This window comes from Mobula hypostoma, chromosome 18 (genome assembly GCF_963921235.1).
Source record: "Mobula hypostoma chromosome 18, sMobHyp1.1, whole genome shotgun sequence".
Lineage (NCBI taxonomy): Eukaryota > Metazoa > Chordata > Chondrichthyes > Myliobatiformes > Myliobatidae > Mobula > Mobula hypostoma.
The window spans coordinates 50,594,706-50,612,726 of NC_086114.1; the positions used below are offsets into that span (position 1 = coordinate 50,594,706).

The 18,021-nt window shown below is 44.4% G+C and overlaps 1 long non-coding RNA gene across 2 annotated transcripts in view; it reads right to left on the bottom strand.

Moving 5' to 3' along the window:
* LOC134358218 (uncharacterized) overlaps positions 1 to 18,021 on the bottom strand; it is a 116,528-nt gene that overhangs the window by 41,241 nt on the left and 57,266 nt on the right. For both annotated transcript variants that reach the window (XR_010020833.1, XR_010020832.1), the window contains exons 3-4: positions 15,915 to 16,004; positions 9,964 to 10,049 (exon numbers count right to left, since the gene is read on the bottom strand). This is a non-coding gene — a long non-coding RNA (uncharacterized LOC134358218). The remainder of the gene's footprint in view (positions 1 to 9,963; positions 10,050 to 15,914; positions 16,005 to 18,021) is intronic.

Sequence of the window (18,021 nt, forward strand, 5' to 3'; positions counted from 1 at the left end):
CATTGTAGTGTAATATAGTCAGTGTTGCTATACAGAGGTGCTGATTAGAGTTGTGCAGGCTCTTTCGTGAACCGATTGGTTCAAGGGAAGTTGCTGCTTGAAGCTGGTTGTGTGGGATTTCTGTACCTCCTGCCCAGTGGTAGTTGTGAGAAGGTGGCATGACTTGGATGGTGGGGATCTTTCATGATCATGTTGCCTTGTTGATGGTGAGTGGAAATGTACTCGTGATATATTGGGCTGAATCAACTCACCATCTTCATTTCAGCAGAGAGAAGAGAGCCAGGGATGCTGGGAGAGGCTCAATGAGGACCCCAGCAGCGGGATGGCCAGAGTGCTGCCTGAACCATCACCAACACAAACTAAGGGTGGTTGAAATTCATATTGATCATAAATCATCCATATTCTCATTGCAATCTCTGACACTTCCTTTGTTCCATGCATCTCTCCCCTCACTTCCCCCCCCCCGCTGAAAACCCCATGTATATCTTTCTCTTTCTCCAGTCTTGATGATCACAATCCCAAAACTTTAACTGATTCTCTCTGCACAGACGTCAAAGTCGAGTTTATTGTCATATGCAGAAGTGCAATGATAAAACTTACTTCCATCAGCATCTCAGACACAAAGCATCAGAGACACAACACCCACAAAACATATTTTAAACGCAAATTGTGCAAGATAATACAAGGAAAAATATAATTAAAACAAAAAAAACGAAGTCTATTGTAGTGCAAGGCAGTTGAAATACTGTTGTAGTCATTGGAGTTGTGTGCGGCATGTGGCCAAGTGGTTAGGGTGTTGGACTAGAGATCTGAAGGTCGTGGGTTCGAGCCTTGGCTGAGGCAGTGTGTGTGTCCTTGAGCAAGGCACTTAACCACACAATGCTTCAGTCTACCCAGCTGAGAATGGGTATTGGCAAAAATTCTGGGGGTTAACCTCACGATAGACTGGTGTCCTACCTTGTACTCTCAGTTGCTTCACACCATGGAAACCAGCATAAGCACAAGGCTCGTGACAGACTTCAATCTTTAATCATTGGAGTTGTGCAGGTTGGTTCAAGAGCTGAATAGGTAGCTGTTTTTGAACATAGTGGTGTGGACTTCAGGCCTCTGTGAAGATGACCAGGAGATGATGTAGCCCAGATGGTGGGGATCTTTGATGATAGATGCTGCTTTCTTGAAGCAGCACCTCCTGTAGGTACCACCAGTGGTGGAGAGAGATGTGTCCACAAGCACACTACTCTCTGCAGCTTGGAGAACCAAGGAAATGCTACAAGACGATGCTAAAAGACAATGCTCTGGCATCAATCCAGACACACAGGAACATATCGCCCAGGATCAGGTTGTGTGGTGCTCCTCCCTCCATAAGAATTCCTTATCTCTAGTTTGTAGTCTCCAGACTTCCACAGAGGTATTGTTAAAAATATCCTGACAGATTGTTTCATGGGCTGCTGTGGCAATCTGGATGGTCAGGAACGTAAGAAGCTCTGGAGAGTAGTGGACACATCACGGGAACATCCCTCCCGCGATTGGTAGTATCTGCATGAGACACTCCCTCAAGAAAGCAGCATCTATCATCAAAGGTATCCACCATCCAGTCCATCCATCTTCTCACTGCCACCATCTGGCAGAAGGTACAGAAGATTCGAGGAGGTTTGTTAATGTCATTTCCGGTCCACAGGTGTAAAAGAGAATGAAAAAATTCTACTCTGGATCCAATGCAGCACATAAAAAAAACACACAATAAGATAAAGAGCACAATAATAATGAAATAACACAATAAATATAACCACATAAGATAGCTTATATACATAGATTGATTGGACATACATAAAGTGACATGAGGCAAAGGACTGACTGTATATAAGGATACTGACAGGAAATAATAAAGTAGAGAATTAGTGGGTGGAGGTGATGATGAGCCCTACTGCTTGCGGAAAGTAACTGTTTTCTGAGTCTGGTGGTCTGGGTGTAGATACTACGTAGACTCCTTTCTGATGGGAGTCGGACAACAACCGGGTGGGTGAGATCCTTCATGATAGTACTAGCACCTTTCTGTATATATGTCCGTGACGGCGGGCAGGCTGGAACCAGTGGTGCATTGGGCAGTTCTGATTACCTGTTGTAGATTTCATTGCCTTTGTATCTGTGCTCGGTGCAATGACAATAAAGTTGAATCTAGTCTAATCTAGAGCCTTCCTATCAGCCGCAGAGCAGTTTCCACACCATGCAGAAATGCAGCTCATTAGGATGCTCTCTACTATGCCTTAGTAGAATGATATGAGTGTAGATAGAATCAGAATCAGATTTAATATCACAGGCGTACATCTAGTACGCCCAGATAAAAAGAATGTCTGGGTTGTATGTGGTGACGTATATACTCTGACAATGTTTTACTTTTAACTTTGATATGTCATGTAATTTGTTACCCTTGCGAAGCAGTACAATGCAAGACATAATAATGGAAAAAAACATTAATTGCAGTCAGTATATATATATTAAAGTTAAATTAAGTAAGGAGGACAAAAATAAAAATTAAGAAATAGTGAGCTAGTGTTCCTGGGTTTAAAATCCTTTCAGGAATTGGATGGCAGAGGGAAGAAGCAGTTCCTGAATCGGCAACGCGCATGGCCCAGTTTTCCTCAGCCTCCTGAGAAAGTAGTGGCATTGGTGAGCTTTCCTGACTGAATATATTGTGCTCTGGGACCATGACAGGTTGTATAAGATGTCCGCTCCCAGGAGCTTCAAACTGCTGGCAATGTATCGAGGGGTGTGAGGGGTACGAGTTCTGCTGAAGATGATAATCATCTTCTTTGTCTTGTTGACTTTGAGGAAGAGGTTATTGGCCTGGAACCAGGCCTCGGGCTCCTCCACCTCCTCTCTGTGGGTTTTCTCATCATTGTTGGTGATGAGCCCCACCACCGTTGCGATTACGCTGGGGTTTGGTGGTGCGAGCAGAGTGTACAGCAACGGGCTCAGCACACAGACCGGGGGGGGGGGGGTGGCACCTGTGCTGGGGGTATGTGGAGGGAGGAGTGATTGCGCATTCTGACTATCTGACGTCCATTGGCTAGGAAGTCCAGTTACACAGTGATATGTTTAGACTGAGGAATAGGAGTTTGCTCACCAGGGTCTGTGGGACAATAGTATTGAATGCCAAACTGAAATCCAGAAACAACATTCTGACATAAGTGCCTTTGTTTTCTACGTGTGTCAGGGCCAGGTGCATGACAGATGCTATGGCATCTGTCGTAGAGTGGTTCTGCTGGTAAGCGTCAATGTGGCAGGAATGGAGATTTTGATATATGCCATTAACAGCCACTCAAAGCCCCTCACCGTGATTGGCGTCACTGCTACTGGGTAGCAGTCATTTAGTTCTGAAGGTGTAGAGTTCTTTGGTACAGGGATGATGGTAGCTGATTTGAAGCAAGGTGGTGGAGGGTTGCAGCCTAGATGGGTGAAGTGTTGAAGATCTCTGTGAAGTCGTCGCGATGTTCTCTGGTCCGGCTGCTTTACGACGGTTGACTCTCTGCAGAGTCCTTCTTACACCTGCTGCTGTTACAGACAGTGTCTGCTCATCTGGGAGTGGGGTAGCATTGTGCTACTTACCTCAGAGCGTGCATAAAAATTCTTCAGAGCATGAGGGAGGGAGGCATCACAGGTACAGTCGACTCTTTTTTCTTGCTTAGTCAGTAATACCCCTGATGCCCAGACATATGTGCCGGGGATTGGTATTGGACAGGTGGTTTTTCTGAGCACAGCTGGTTTTAACCCTTTTGTTGCCTAAAATGAAGTTTCCCCGGCTGTTCCATCACAAGACTTGAAGGGGATGCCCTGGGATTTCAGTAGGGAGTGTCCCAGGTTTTCAGTAGGGAGTGTCCCGGGTTTTCATCAGGGAGTGTCCCGGGTTTTCAGTAGGGAGTGCGCCAGGTTTTCAGTAGGGAGTGTCCCGGGTTTTCAGTAGGGAGTGTCCCGGGTTTTCAGTAGGGAGTGCCCCGGGTTTTCAGTAGGGAGTGTCCCGAGTTTTCAGTCAGGAGTGTCCCGGGTTTTCAGTAGGGAGTGTCCCAGGTTTTCAGTAGGGAGTGTCCCGGGTTTTCAGTAGGGAGTGCCCCAGGTTTTCAGTAGGGAGTGTCCCGGGTTTTCAGTCGGGAGTGTCCCGGGTTTTCAGTCGGGAGTGCCCCAGGTTTTCAGTAGGGAGTGTCCCGGGTTTTCAGTCGGGAGTGTCCCGGGTTTTCAGTAGGGAGTGCCCCGGGTCTTCAGTAGGGAGTGTCCCGGGTCTTCAGTAGGGAGTGTCCCAGGTTTTCAGTTGGGAGTGCAGCTCAGTGTTCAGCCAGGGCTTCTGGTTGGGCCATGAAATGACTGTCCTTCAGATGCCAACATCGTCTCCACAGTTTCTAATGTAGCTGATGACAGATGAGGCATATTCCTTGAAGCCTGTGTCTTCTCTTTGTCCTCCTTGAACACCTGCTAGTTAGTCCATTCAAAACACTCCTGAAGTTTGGCGATTGCTTATTAGGTGATACAACGATGGTCCTCTTGACTGGTTTCTCCATTTTCAGCAGCAGTCAGTGTGCTGGGATTAGCATTATGGCGACGTGGTCAGCGAGGCCGAGATGAGGGTGTGGGATTGTAAGTACAAAAGCATGAAGTCCCCCCCTCCCCCATCACCAGGCTCACGAGCAGATACTTCCCTTCAACCATTTGGTTCTTGAACCGACCAACACAACCAGAATCATCACAGTTTAACAATACTCTGACCGCATTGACCACTATGCATAAAAATGGATTTTCTGTTTTTAGTTGTTCTAATAATGTTCTTGGAAAAGTTAGGTAAATTTGTGTTTAATTGCTGTTTTGCTTGTGAATGTTGCCTACCTGGTGCTACAGGTAAGATTTTCTTCTTACCTGTGCACACATGTGCTTGTTCATATGACAGTAATCTCGACTTTGACCTTGGCTTCTAAAGCAGTCTCTGTCTGCACGTTGACAGGGAGAAGGTGTCAGAGCTTCCTTTCATTCAGCTATGACACATCTCTTGAAGAACCCAGAATATTTGAGCATAAAGCACATTTACACAATTTTATTTTAATCAGCTCTTTTCCCTCAACTGAAGAAAATTGGTTTCCTTCAGTAATCCTTTCAATCTTTCCTTTCAAGTAATTTGATAGTTTCGACTAACCAATTGAACATTAAAAGCCAAACTTAACCAGTGGGTTAATCATGAACGCTGGGCTTTTAGGAAATTGGTTCCCAGAACATGATGAGACAATCATCATGTGATTGAAGCTTGTTACTAGGGTGATTAATGTGCCACAATTTAATCAGAACAAATAGTCTTCCAGTTCACCTTTCCATCACATGGGTGCACTCAAGCAGAAATTTGGAATGAGAAGCATTATGGTGTCTGGCTATGATATTAGCGAATTAAGTTAGTTAGAGGTTTATTGTCATTACTGAGGACAACGACAATGCAGTTCTCCTCCATTCAGTGGAAAACTGCATACTGGCAATTCAATTACTGAAAACACAATGACTAAGTTTAAAATAACGTCTGAGTTATTTAGAGTGACATCTAACTTACATCTGAATTAAAAACAAACAACTCTAAAATTAAAAGAAACAGTGGCTGCCCCATTCAACTGTTGCATGCGGCCATGTTATAAAATACAATGATTAAATACAAAATAGCATCAAGAACTATGCCCACGTATTGCACTTAGAGATGGTCCATAGTGACTATGTGTAGGTTGGGAAGGGCATTGTTCCGTTACATGACATCCCTGGGGAGAATGTTGTTTTTCAGTCTAGATATCTGTGCATAGCTGCTTCTAGATCTCATGCCGGATGGTGGGGCATTAAACAGGTGACCACTGGGATGGGATGAGTCCACCGCATTTTAGCGAGCCTGCCGTAGACATCATGGGTTGTAGATGGTTTCCATATCTGGTAGCTTTGTCCCAGTGATGTTCTGTGCAGTCCTGGTCACTCATTGAAGTGCTTTTTAGTTGACCTTGTTGAAGCAAGTGCACCGCACTGTCATGCAGTGGGTCAATTACACATCGATAGAAGTTTACCAGTAGCTTTTGGAGCAGATTTGCTCTCTTTTAAACTCGTAAGATAATACAGGCACTGCTGAGCCTTCCCTACTGTCAAGGAGGTGTTTCTGGTCCAGGAGAGCTCCTCTGTGATGTTCACTCCTAAGAACTTTCCCTGCTTCAGCGTTTATGAGTAGTAGAGCTTGTTCAAACTTTCTTAATTTCTCAAATCGATAGTCATATCTTTGGCTTCATTTTAGCAGTTTCTTTTTAGGACTAAATTTGGGATTAAATGGACACATAAGGAACCTTAAATTTCCACCCTTAGGTTGAACCACAGGAAGAAAGGGAACGAAAGCAAACATAAAGCGAAAGACAATCCGATGTGTGTAAGATGATGTGTGGTCCAGTGCTTGCACACCTTTGCTTAACTCATTACTGCTGAGAGATGAGACGTCTGAGCAACAAGCAGGCATTAGGTGAGTGAAATGAAAGGTGTATTCGCTCTCCCTGTCCGTTCATGGGAGATCTGCAAAGTGCCAGTCATGCTTGATTGACAGCTCAAACCCGTAGTGAGAGAAAGCCGGACAGCGCTGTGCCTTATCTCCTTTCCCAAAGAGCCTGGCTGGTGTCTGTTTAGTATCATGTATCACGTTGCTGTTATTCCCATTTATAAAATATCTGATAGTGATCTCACACTGGAATGTCCTCTGAGGTTACGTGAAACATTCCAAAACTGTGCTGTAGTTTCTATGGTTCTATGGTTCTAACTGCTCGTCTCTTGTGTTAGTCACAGTTCAGAACCAGCATACTTGCTCTGCGACAGAGGCCACGGGTTCAGGTTCTGCTCTGGATTGGAGTCTGATGCCCATTGTCAAACAAAACTCAGACTGCGGATTCATGCTGAGGTTGCTGACCGTGGGGGCGTGCTATGTGCTAATCGGCTCACACGTGTTCTCCTTTGCAATGGTGGCCAGACCTTGGAAGCATTCCATAATCCATCATGCGCAGCAGGACAACACAGAAAACAAAAGCAACAAAGCAACAACAAAACAAGCCCCTTCCCTCCCCATCACCAACGCACTCACCCGCGCACGTACTCAGATAGCCCTCAAACCTCAGGACAACCCTGAGCTGGGACAGCAAGATAGTGAGTTGCAGAGAGGGTGGGGAGGGGTGTATAGGAGAAAGAGAATCTCTCTGAAATGGTAGTGCCAAGACTGTGTGGGGTTATGGTGTTTGTAAGGCCACATTTATCATCGAAGATCCTCACCATCCAGAGCATGTCATCTTCACACAGCTACCACCAGGCAGGAGGAAGAGAAGCCTAAAGCCCCACATCAGCGGGTTCAAGAACCACTCAGTTTTTGAATCGCCCGGCAAAACCTTCATCACTACTTCAGTATAGTAACACCATGACCACTTCAATTACCCTGCACTCCGAGAGACTTTTTTTCTGTTTTACTTACGTCCTTTGTTATGAATAATGTGCACGTCATGTCTACTTTATGTTTTCCTTGTGAATGTTGCTTATAGGATGCTATGTACCTGTGATGCTGTTGCATCAGTTGATCATTGTACCTGTGTATACGTGTACTTGTGCGGATGGCAATAAACTTGACTTTCAATTTAACTTTGTTGACCTGTTAATGAGAACCGTTAGAGAGAGAGAGAAAACACAATGAGTTATGTAAAACTGTGAAATACAGTTTGTACAAAATGGTCAGGCAGGCAGGTGTCAGTGGAAAGAGAAGAACAAAGTTAAAGTTCCAGATGGGTATTCTACAGCAGAACAGCCAGTTATTGTACCAACAGGGAAAGCAAGTTATCCAAAATTTTTGAATCTGATATTGAAACTGAACCCCCCACCACCCAGATCATGCTCTCTTCTCACTGCTGCCATCAGGAAGGAGGTGCTGGAGCCCCAGGACTCACACCACCAGGGGCAGGAACAATTATTACCCTCGACGATTAGGCTCTTGAAACAAAGAGGATAACTCGACTCACAGCTTCACTTGCCCACCTTTGAAATATTCCCACAGTCTATCGATTCACTTTCAAGGACTCTTCACCTCATGTCCTCAATATTTAGAACCATAGAACATTACAGCACAGAAACAGGCCTTTTGGCCCTTCTTGGTTGTGCCAAACCATTTTTCTGCCTCGTCCCACTGACCTGCACCTGGACCATATCCTTCCATACACCTCTCATCCATGTACCTGTCCAAGTTTTTAAACGTTAAAAGTTATTGCCTATTTATTTATTTATTATTTGTATTTGTTTTTGTATTTGCGCAGTTTGTTGTCTTTTGTACACTGGTTGAATACCCAAGTTGGTGCGGTCTTTCATTGACTCTATTATGGTTATTATTCTATTATGGAATTATTGAGTATGCCCAGAAGAAAATGAACATCAGAGCTGTACATGGTGACATATATGTACTTCGATAATAAATTTTCTTTGGACTTTTAACTTTGAGGTTGGAAGGCTGCGGTATGACACAAGATAAGCTGCAGTTCTTCAAGTCTCCATTGACCTTACTATACTCAGAGTGTAGAGAGACTCTCTGCAGGTCTGACAGCGTCTGGGGAGAGAGAAACTGGGTTAGTGTTTCAGATCAAAGACCTGTTGTCAGACCTTATAAGAGAGTAAGCAATTTGCAGAGGGAGTAGGAGAGTGCTGGATAGGACAAAGAGAAACTTTATCAATATTTAACCCTTTTAGCGATACTCCCTTTGTCAGATCCAATTCTCATCCTTCTCTCTGATTTAGAATAATTTTCTGTTCTCTCTTTTCCAGTTCTGATGAGAAGACTTCAGCCTGAAACCTTTGTTTCTTGCTCCAGAGATGCTATCTGATCTACTGTGAATTTGCCAATAGCATTTTCTCCTTTTATTTCAGAAGTATTTCATTGGAGCAGCTTGAAAGGAATTGAGAAACCGAAGGAGTTGCATAAATGCAAATCTTTATGGCATCACGTAATAGTACTGCTCACTGGATTAGATTTAAATAGAATTAAAGTAGAATTACTTCAGGAATTTAATTTCCTCCCATTCTGTTCCTGAAGTCAGGCCTCAATGAGTTATTCCATTTCATGTTTTCGAACAGAACCTGCCCTTCTTTTAACACACAGAAAAGTTGCTGGTGAACGCAACAGGCCAGACAGCATCTCTAGGAGGATGCTGCCTAGCCTGCTGCGTTCACCAGCAACTTTTTTGTGTGTTGCTTGAAATTCCAGCATCTGCAGATTTCCTCGCATCTGCCATTCTTTTAAGCTCTTTTTATGACCCATTCCCATTTTTCTTTGGAATTCATTTGGGCCCTGTCTCCTGAGCTTCCTTTAAACCCGGTCAGTTTACCGGAAAACAAACGGTATTTTAACTAAAGAAGTATTGGTGCATTAAAACAAGTGTAACATTCATTACTTCAGAAAATCAGAAAGTCCCCATCAGATCTTTAGTCTCCAGTCATTTTTTGCAATGTGCATGACAGCTGATTGTGGACTTCCAGAAGGGTAATACGAAGGAGCACATCCCAATCCTCACAGAGGGATCAGAAGTGGAGAAAGTGAGCAGCTTCAAATTCCTTGGTGTCAAGATCTCTGATCCCAACATATCAATGTAGTCATAAAGACGGCAAGACAGCAGCTATACTTTATTAGGAGTTTGAAGAGATTTGGCATGTCAACAAATACACTCAAAAACTTCTATAGTTGTACTGTGGAGAGCATTCTGACAGGCTGCATCACTGTCTGGTATTGAGGGGCTACTGCACAGGACCGAAAGAAGCTGCAGAAGGTTGTAAATCTAGTCAGCTCCATCTTGGGCACTAGCCTACAAAGTACCCAGGACATCTTTAGGGAGCGATGTCTCAGAAAGGCAGCGTCCATTATTAGGGACCTCCAGCACCCAGGGCATGCCCTTTTCTCACCGTTACCATCCGGTAGGAGGTACAGAAGCCTGAAGGCACACACTCAGTGATTCAGGAACAGCTTCTTCCCCTCTGCCATCCGATTCCTAAATGGATATTGAAGCTTCTTTTAATATACAGTATTTCAGTTCTTGCGCATTTTAAAAAATCTATTCAATATACGTAATTGATTTACATGTTTATTTATTATTATGTTTTATTTTATTTATTATTAATTTCTCTCTCTCTCTGCTAGATTATGTATTGCATTGAACTGCTGCTGCTAAGTTGACAGATTTCATGACACATGCCGGTGATAATAAACCTTATTCTAATTCAGAGATTCAGCAAAGTCAACCAAGAGTTAACTGGGTAAATGATGAAGTCAATTTGCAGAAAAACATCAAATTGATAGTGATCCATCTGGGGTCTGTAAAGGGGGTTGATGGGCTGGATGCCAAGAAATAATTCCCAATACAAGGAAGTGAATGTTAAAGTGTTGAACTCTTAAATTGTTGAAGAATGAGAACCAGGGGTATTTCTTCCCATATGGTGTTACATTGTGCTTGCTTTTCAGATTATTATAGGTTAATTAGACTTCCAGACTAAGATTTGTAGATTCACAAGGTGCTGAGACTTCAAGCCCCTTGCTTGGCTGAGTGATGTATTGAGTTCTCCTTTGTTGTGACTTTGAAAGAGCTACACAGAGACCAGAGCTGGAGATTTAACAAGTCTTTATTCAGCAAACACAGGGGAGGTTTATTGGAAGAATCTCTCGGTACAAACTCTCTGAATTAAAAGCACTTCGAGCTTTTATACTCCGAGAGAACAAAGATAACAGGTGACCGACTTCAATACTTTGGGGTTAGATAAATAGTTTTCTATAGAATTACATATTTACCATGGGAGCTTTCTTCATTTCAAAAATAGACTTTATTCATAATAAAAATATATACAAAGGAAGAAACAGAGCAAAAACCTTTCATATTCGTGGTCATCACATTTAATAGTGCGAACTTTTAAAGAAAAAAAAGCATTGCACCATTGCCACAAGTGTAGTCCTCAGAGGTGATACCACTTTCAGTGGTCGAGGGGCTTCCCCACCCCATTCTGTCCATCCATGTCCTATAGCGAAAGGAGCCTAGACTGTGCTTGTTCTCCTCAGAGCTTTAACATCGGCTGCACAGAGCATCAGTGCATCCCTTAGCACGTCCTCCTGTAGCCTGGAATGTGTCATTCAGCAGCATTTCCTGATGGGATTCTCATTGCACTGGAAGACCAACAAGTTTGGAGCAGACAAGAGTGCGTCTTTCACTGAGTCGGTGACCTTCCAGCAGTACCTGATGTCTGTCTTGGTGCGTGCCCCTGAGAACAGTCCATAGATCAGAGAGTTATCTGAAGCGCAGTCGCTGGGGATAAACTGGAAACGGACCCTTGCATCCACCTCCACGTCCTCTTTGAAAATGTAAACTCTGCAAAGAGCTGGGTGGCTTTTTCTTTCCCACCAAAACCGTTCCAAAGGAAGGGTTTGCACTGGGGATGATATATCCACAGGAAGGCTTTGAAAGGCTCCCTTTCACTGCCGGACAAGTTAGATCTTGGTGCATGTTGGTGAGAGCTGGTGATGAGATGCTCTGTCACATCATTTGATTGATCGACCCCACAGTACCAACAGATACCCTGTTTTGCAGCACTGACTGACGGACTTGTGGTCACAGAGTCTTACTCGAATAACACATCCACAAACGACAGTTTGTGATGTTGCATGGTAACAGGTGAGGCCCATCTTCTGCAACACCAGGGACAGGTAGAACCACAGCACATAGTGACACTTGGTGCCTGCATACCTTTGGTCAACACACCACCTGATGCAGTCACACGCCAAGGTGTTCATCAGGATGAAGGCAACTTTGGTTACATTTTTGCCCCCATTCTCTGGGGACTTGTGCATTATGACCTGTCAGACTCACACCATCTTGGGCCTTCCAGGTGATTACCAAGGCAGGGGAGTGGAAGACAGGTTACACCTCCGTCGAGTACAGCAGCCCGAAAGCACATCGAAATTGATAACCACTTCCTTCTCAGTTATTGACAGAAAATGACGCTTCTGCAGACCCAATCCACTCAGTCAATTCTTGCTACATGCCTCAACCCCTCCAGAATAGATCCCCAGCACGCTCCAGTAGCTGGGCTTATGGTGAATATTGGATCGGTTGGGTCAGTTGCTGGAGAACGTGGCTGACTCTGGCCTCTTGATGCCAACTTGAACTGATTACTCTGCAAACTGACTGTGAATCTGAGCAGAGGAGATAATGTTGTCTCTGTACAGGAAGGTTTTGACTTGATAATATCTTCCCTCAAAAGCTCTCAACCTTCCTGAAGGATTCAGCAAAGAATTTGATGTAGCATTCAAACACGAGAGCAAGGGTGAACAAACCTGCCTGACTCCAGACTTCCATCTCCCTCCCACTGATTTGGACTGCACTGCAGATATCTGTGTAAAACAGCTGGATCCAATTCCTGGTTCCATCCCTAAAAACCATTTTGGAGAGTACGTCTATCATATAATTCTGATATATCCTGTCAAAGGCCTTCTCCTGGTCCAAGCTGACATGGTAGGCGTTCATTCCTCTATCCTGTATGTAGGCAGTGGTATCCCTGAATAGTGCAAGGCTGTCAGAGATTTTCCTACAAGGTTTGGTCAAGATGGATCACCTGTCCCAGAGCAGACTTGACCCTGTTGGAGATGGCCTTGGACAGGATCTTATAGTCCACATTCAAGAGTGAGATAAGCCTCCAATTCCTGATGTCCATCCTCTGCCCCTTCTGCTTGTATATGAGGGTAATGGTACCCTTCTTCATGGAGTATGTTATGCAGTGTGTTATACACTTCTAGCAAGTCAGGCCAGGTTATCCCCACAGAGCCGAGCACAACTCTGCCAGTAAGCCATCATTTCAGGGGGGGATTGGATGAAGACAGTCAAGGAAAGCATCAAGAGGTTTTCCATTCAGAAAAGGGTTCGGAAAGCCAGGAAGAGTCAGGGGGAGATTGTGCTAGATCCAGACAGACTTGCAGAAACTTCTCCTCCTACCATTGAGGGGGATGGATGTGACAGACAAACTCCAAGTAGTGAAGAGTCATCAAACTGTGTTCTTTATTTTAGAATTCTTCAAGTTCATCTTCAGCTGCAGACTCTGTCATCTACAATGTCTGTGAGAAGGTATAGGAAGTTTTGTGATGCTATGGTGTCTGTGCCCTTTCTGTCATACAGACCATCATAGAAGGATCTGCAGAGGCTCAATACGTCTGTCTATGAGGATGTTACTGAGCCATCCCCTGCCTTCAGGCTGTGGGTCACAGACCACCCCTGTAAACCTTTTGCAAGAAACAGCATGAACAATGGGTTCTGGATCTGATGAACACTTTATATTGAATATTAGTAAAACTCCAATAATTTGTTGTCTGACAGATGGTTCTGTGTCTGGCTCATTAGGTGAATTTTGCTGGTCCACTCACCAGGGATCCGGTTACCACCTTCACCATCCACCCACCTGGGCCCTGGTTACCACATTTCCCATTCACTCACTGGGATCCCCATTCCTGCACTCTCCATTCACTCACTGGGGCCCCGGTTCTTGCATACGCCACGCACTGACCAGGACTTCCATTTCCAAATTCCCCAGTCACTCACTGGGGCCCCAGTTCACACACTACCCTTAAATTCACCTGATTCAGTTCACTGCCTTCCCTTGAAACTGATGGAGTTCACTAAGTTGTTACCAAAGTCTCATCATTCCCAACATCCTTTGTTCTCACCAGATTTACAAACTCGCTCTCCACTCCACGTTGACAAATACAGTACTGTGCAAAAGTCTTAGGCACCCTAGCTATATATATGTGCCTAAGACTTTTGCACAGTACTGTATAAAATCATTGAAAAACGATATACAAGTGTGCTGATTAATACAATGAATAACATCCAGAAGTCTGGAAAATCTGCCATCAAAGTGCTGAATATACTGGATGAAGAGTTTTACGGTGGAGTGGACCAGTGATTGAAAGTACACAGCCAGTATAAAATGGCATGCATACATTTACCAATATAGCGTTTCATCTTTTCCAAAATATATAACGCTCAGGGCCATGGGTATAATTATCTCCAATGTGAGTGTTCAATTGACATTTTGATGATTCAAATCAATAGGTAAATACACAAAGGGTGTTGAAACCATGACAGGTAAAGAAAACAGATTGACAGTGAGCTGCAGAACAGAGAAAAGAGAAGGACACCACTTCTTCCCAGATTTTGAAACACGCTGGTGTTTGACTGATTATGAAACGTAGAGCAGCTTCAGAACTTCTTACAGTCTTCATAAAGGCTTTTGGATCTCAGTTTCCTGAGCTGAAAACAGAGGCACAGAGGATGGACCCAGTACAACATGGAACACAGGGTGGCTGTCATCATTATCAGCGACAGGAGCTGATCATCGACTACAGGAGGAAGAAGCCGAAGGTTCATGAGTTAGTCTTTACTAGGGGATTGAATGTAGAGAAGGTCAGTAGCTTTAAATTCCTTGGCATTGTGATAATAAAGGTGGTGTTACTATATCAGAATATGTCCTAGGACCAGCATGTAAACCACGGTCGTGTCATCGGCGAACTTGATGATGTAATTTGAGCTGTGTGTTGCAGCACAGTCGTGGGTCAGCAGAGTGAACAGCAGTGGACTGAGCACACAGCCCTGGGGGGCCCCCGTGCTCACTGTGATGGTGTTGGAGATGCTGCTTCTGATCCGGACTGACTGAGGTCTCCCAGTCAGGAAGTCTAGGATCCAGTTGCAGAGGGAGGTGTTCAGGCCCAGTAGGCTCAGCTTTCCAATCAGTTTCTGAGGAATAATTGTGTTGAATGCTGAACTGAAGTCTATGAACAGCATTCGAACATACGTGTCTTTTTTGTCCAGGTGGGTTAGGGCCAGGTGGAGGGTGATGGCAATGGCATTGTCTGTTGAACGGTTAGGATGGTACACGAACTGCAGGGGGCCTAGTGAGGAGGGCAGCAGGGTCTTTATGTACCCCATGACGAGCCTCTCGAAACATTTCATGATGATAGATGTGAGTGCAACGGGACGGTAGTCGTTGAGGCAGGACACTGAAGACTTCTTCGGCACAGGGACGATGGTGGCGGCCTTGAAGCACGTAGGAACAACAGCGCGGCTCAGGGAGATGTTGAAGATGTCAGTGAGAATACCTGCTAGCTGGTCTGCACATCCTCTGAGCACTCTGCCAGGAATATTGTCTGGTCCAGCAGCCTTCTGTGGGTTGACACTGCGCAGGGTTCTCCTCACATTGGCCACGGTAAGACGCAGCACCAGGTCATTTGGAGGAGGGGTGGTCTTCCTCGGCACCACGTCATTTTCCGCCTCAGAACAAGCGTAGAAGTTGTTCAGCGCAATGAATAAACAGTTGATGTTTCAGGCTGAGACCCTTCTTCCCGACTGTTTATTTCTTACCGTAGATGCTGCCTGACCTGCTGAGTACCTCCCGCATTTTGTGTGTGCTGTTCTGAATTTCCAGCATCTGCAGAATTTCTTGTATTTAAGATTTTCCCTGTGTCCTGCCTGACATTTACCCCCTAAACATTGATACAAAGTGATTACCTATGCATTCATCAATTGCTATTTATTGGATCCTGTACCCACATTCTCAGCTGTGGTTCTTACATTACAATAACTATTATTCTTCAAATGTATTTCATAGGTCATAAAGAGTGCTGGAATGATTTGAAGTGATATAAAGTGTTATGTGGCTACAAACCTTTTTTCCCCTGGAGCATCAGTTATGATAAAAAGAATGTATTGAGCTACGATCCTTTATCACAGTTTAACAATACTTTGCTATGATCCTTTATCACAGTTTAACAATTCTTTGTACAAAATAAAGCCGAACCCTGCCACTGATAGTGACAGCCTTACCTTATAGGTCATCTGCGTTCTGCTGAATATCTACTGTAAGAGTAACCGTCAGGGAGTTGTGACTGCAGGGTCAGGATCTCCCAGGACTTCCTGCAATAATTAATAGCTTCATTTGTTATTCTGCATCTGTTCTTTTTCACCAATGTCAAATCCTAAATCAGAGTGGTTTCTACGTCTGCCTCCAAGCAGTTTCTTATATATAAGCAGCCTGATAAATGTCAACTGCTGATGTGCTAAATGCGATTTATCTTGCGGTGTTTATAATGACACAGAAGTAGTCCATTCACTCTGTCAGTTCAGGCCAGCTCGCAGGGAAGCACAGCCCATCAATACTATTTCTCCTTGCCGTATTTCTCTGTAGTCCTCTCTTTCTCACACATGCCCATCAGCTCCCCTTCTGCACTTCAAAATGCAGAGTAAGTTTATTATCAAAATACATATACAGTATGTCACCATATACAACCCTGAGATTAATTTTCTTGTGTGCATACTCAGTAAATCTATAGAATCATAACCATAACAGAATCAATGAAAGACCACCTAACCTGGGTGTTCAACCAGTGTGCAGAAGACAACAAGTTGTGCAAATACAAAAAGAAAGAAATAAAAATAATAGATAAATAAATAAACAATAAATAAATCGAACAATTTTAGCGCCATATAAGAGTCATAAAGACTGGAGGAGCAACACCTCATATTCCGCCTGTTGGTATGAACATTGATTTCTCTAACCTCCAGTAATTTCCCCCCTCCCTCCTTCACTCTTTTTCCATTCCCCATTCTCGTTACCCTCGCAACCCTTCTCCGTGGCTGCCCATCATCTCCCTCTAATTCTCTTCCTTCTTTTTCTTCCATGATCCACTCTTTCCTCCTATCACATTCCTTCTTCTTCAGTCCTTAGCCCTTTCCACCTATCCCCTCCAAGCTTCTTACTTCACCGCCATCTTCCCTCGTACGTGGTCTCATTTGTTACCTGCCAGCTTGTACTCCTTCTCTACCCAGAACTGTGGGGCAGCACAGTAGTGTGGTGGTTTGCACAACGCTTTACTGTCCCAGCAACCCAGGTTCAATTCCCACTGCTGCCTGTGTGCAGTCTCCCTGTGACAACGCAGGTTTCCTCCAGATGCTCCAGTTTCCTCCCACACTTCCAGCGCCAGCATTTCACATCCACAAGTTACTAACCCTCATTGTACATCTTTGGAATATGAGAGGAAACCCATGCGGGTCACGGGGATAATGTATAAACTCCTTGTAGACAGCAGTGGGAACGGAACCCCAATCAGTGGCTGCTGGCACGATGAAGCAATTGCCCTAACTGCTACAATACCATGCCAGGCAGTGTCACAGAAATACAGAGAGAAGATGCAGCCTTTACAAAGGCAGAACCAGAGGTCAGGATTAATACAGCGGTGCTGGAGACCTAAGACAACAGCTCTACAAACTGGAGCAGTGCGATACCCTAGACCAGGGGTTCCCGACCTTTTTTATACCATGGATCAAGACTACTTAGCAAGGAGTGGGTGGACCCCAGTTTGGAAACCCCTGCCCTGGTCTCATCTCAGCTCAAAATGGCTGACAGACATTTTGACCACTGCTCCTCATTCCATCTGGAGAAAATAGTCTCTCAGCATTCAGCCTGTCAACCCCCCCACCCCCACCCCCACCGAGGATTTTCCGTGTTCTGAATGAGATCATCATTTATTTAAACTCTGGGGATTAAAGGTCTGTTTTCAGAATTAGAATCACTTTGATTATCACTGACTTGTGTAATGTGAGATTTGTTGTTTTGCAGCAGCAGTACAGTGCAAAGTCATAAAGTTATTATAAGTTATAAAACTAAACGGTGCAAAAAAAAAAGAATAATGAGGTAGTGTTCGTGGGTTCTTCGACTGTTCAGAAATCTGATGGTGGAGGGAAAGAAGCTGTTCCTGAATCATTGAGTCTGGGCCTTCAGGGTCCTGTACCTCCTCCCCAATGTAGTAATGAGAAGGTGATGAGGGTCCTTAGTGATGAATACCTGTTGAAGATACTCCCATTGATGGGGAGTGTTGTGTCCAATCCATTCCAACCCAACCCAACCCAATCCAATCCAATCCGCTGAGCTATA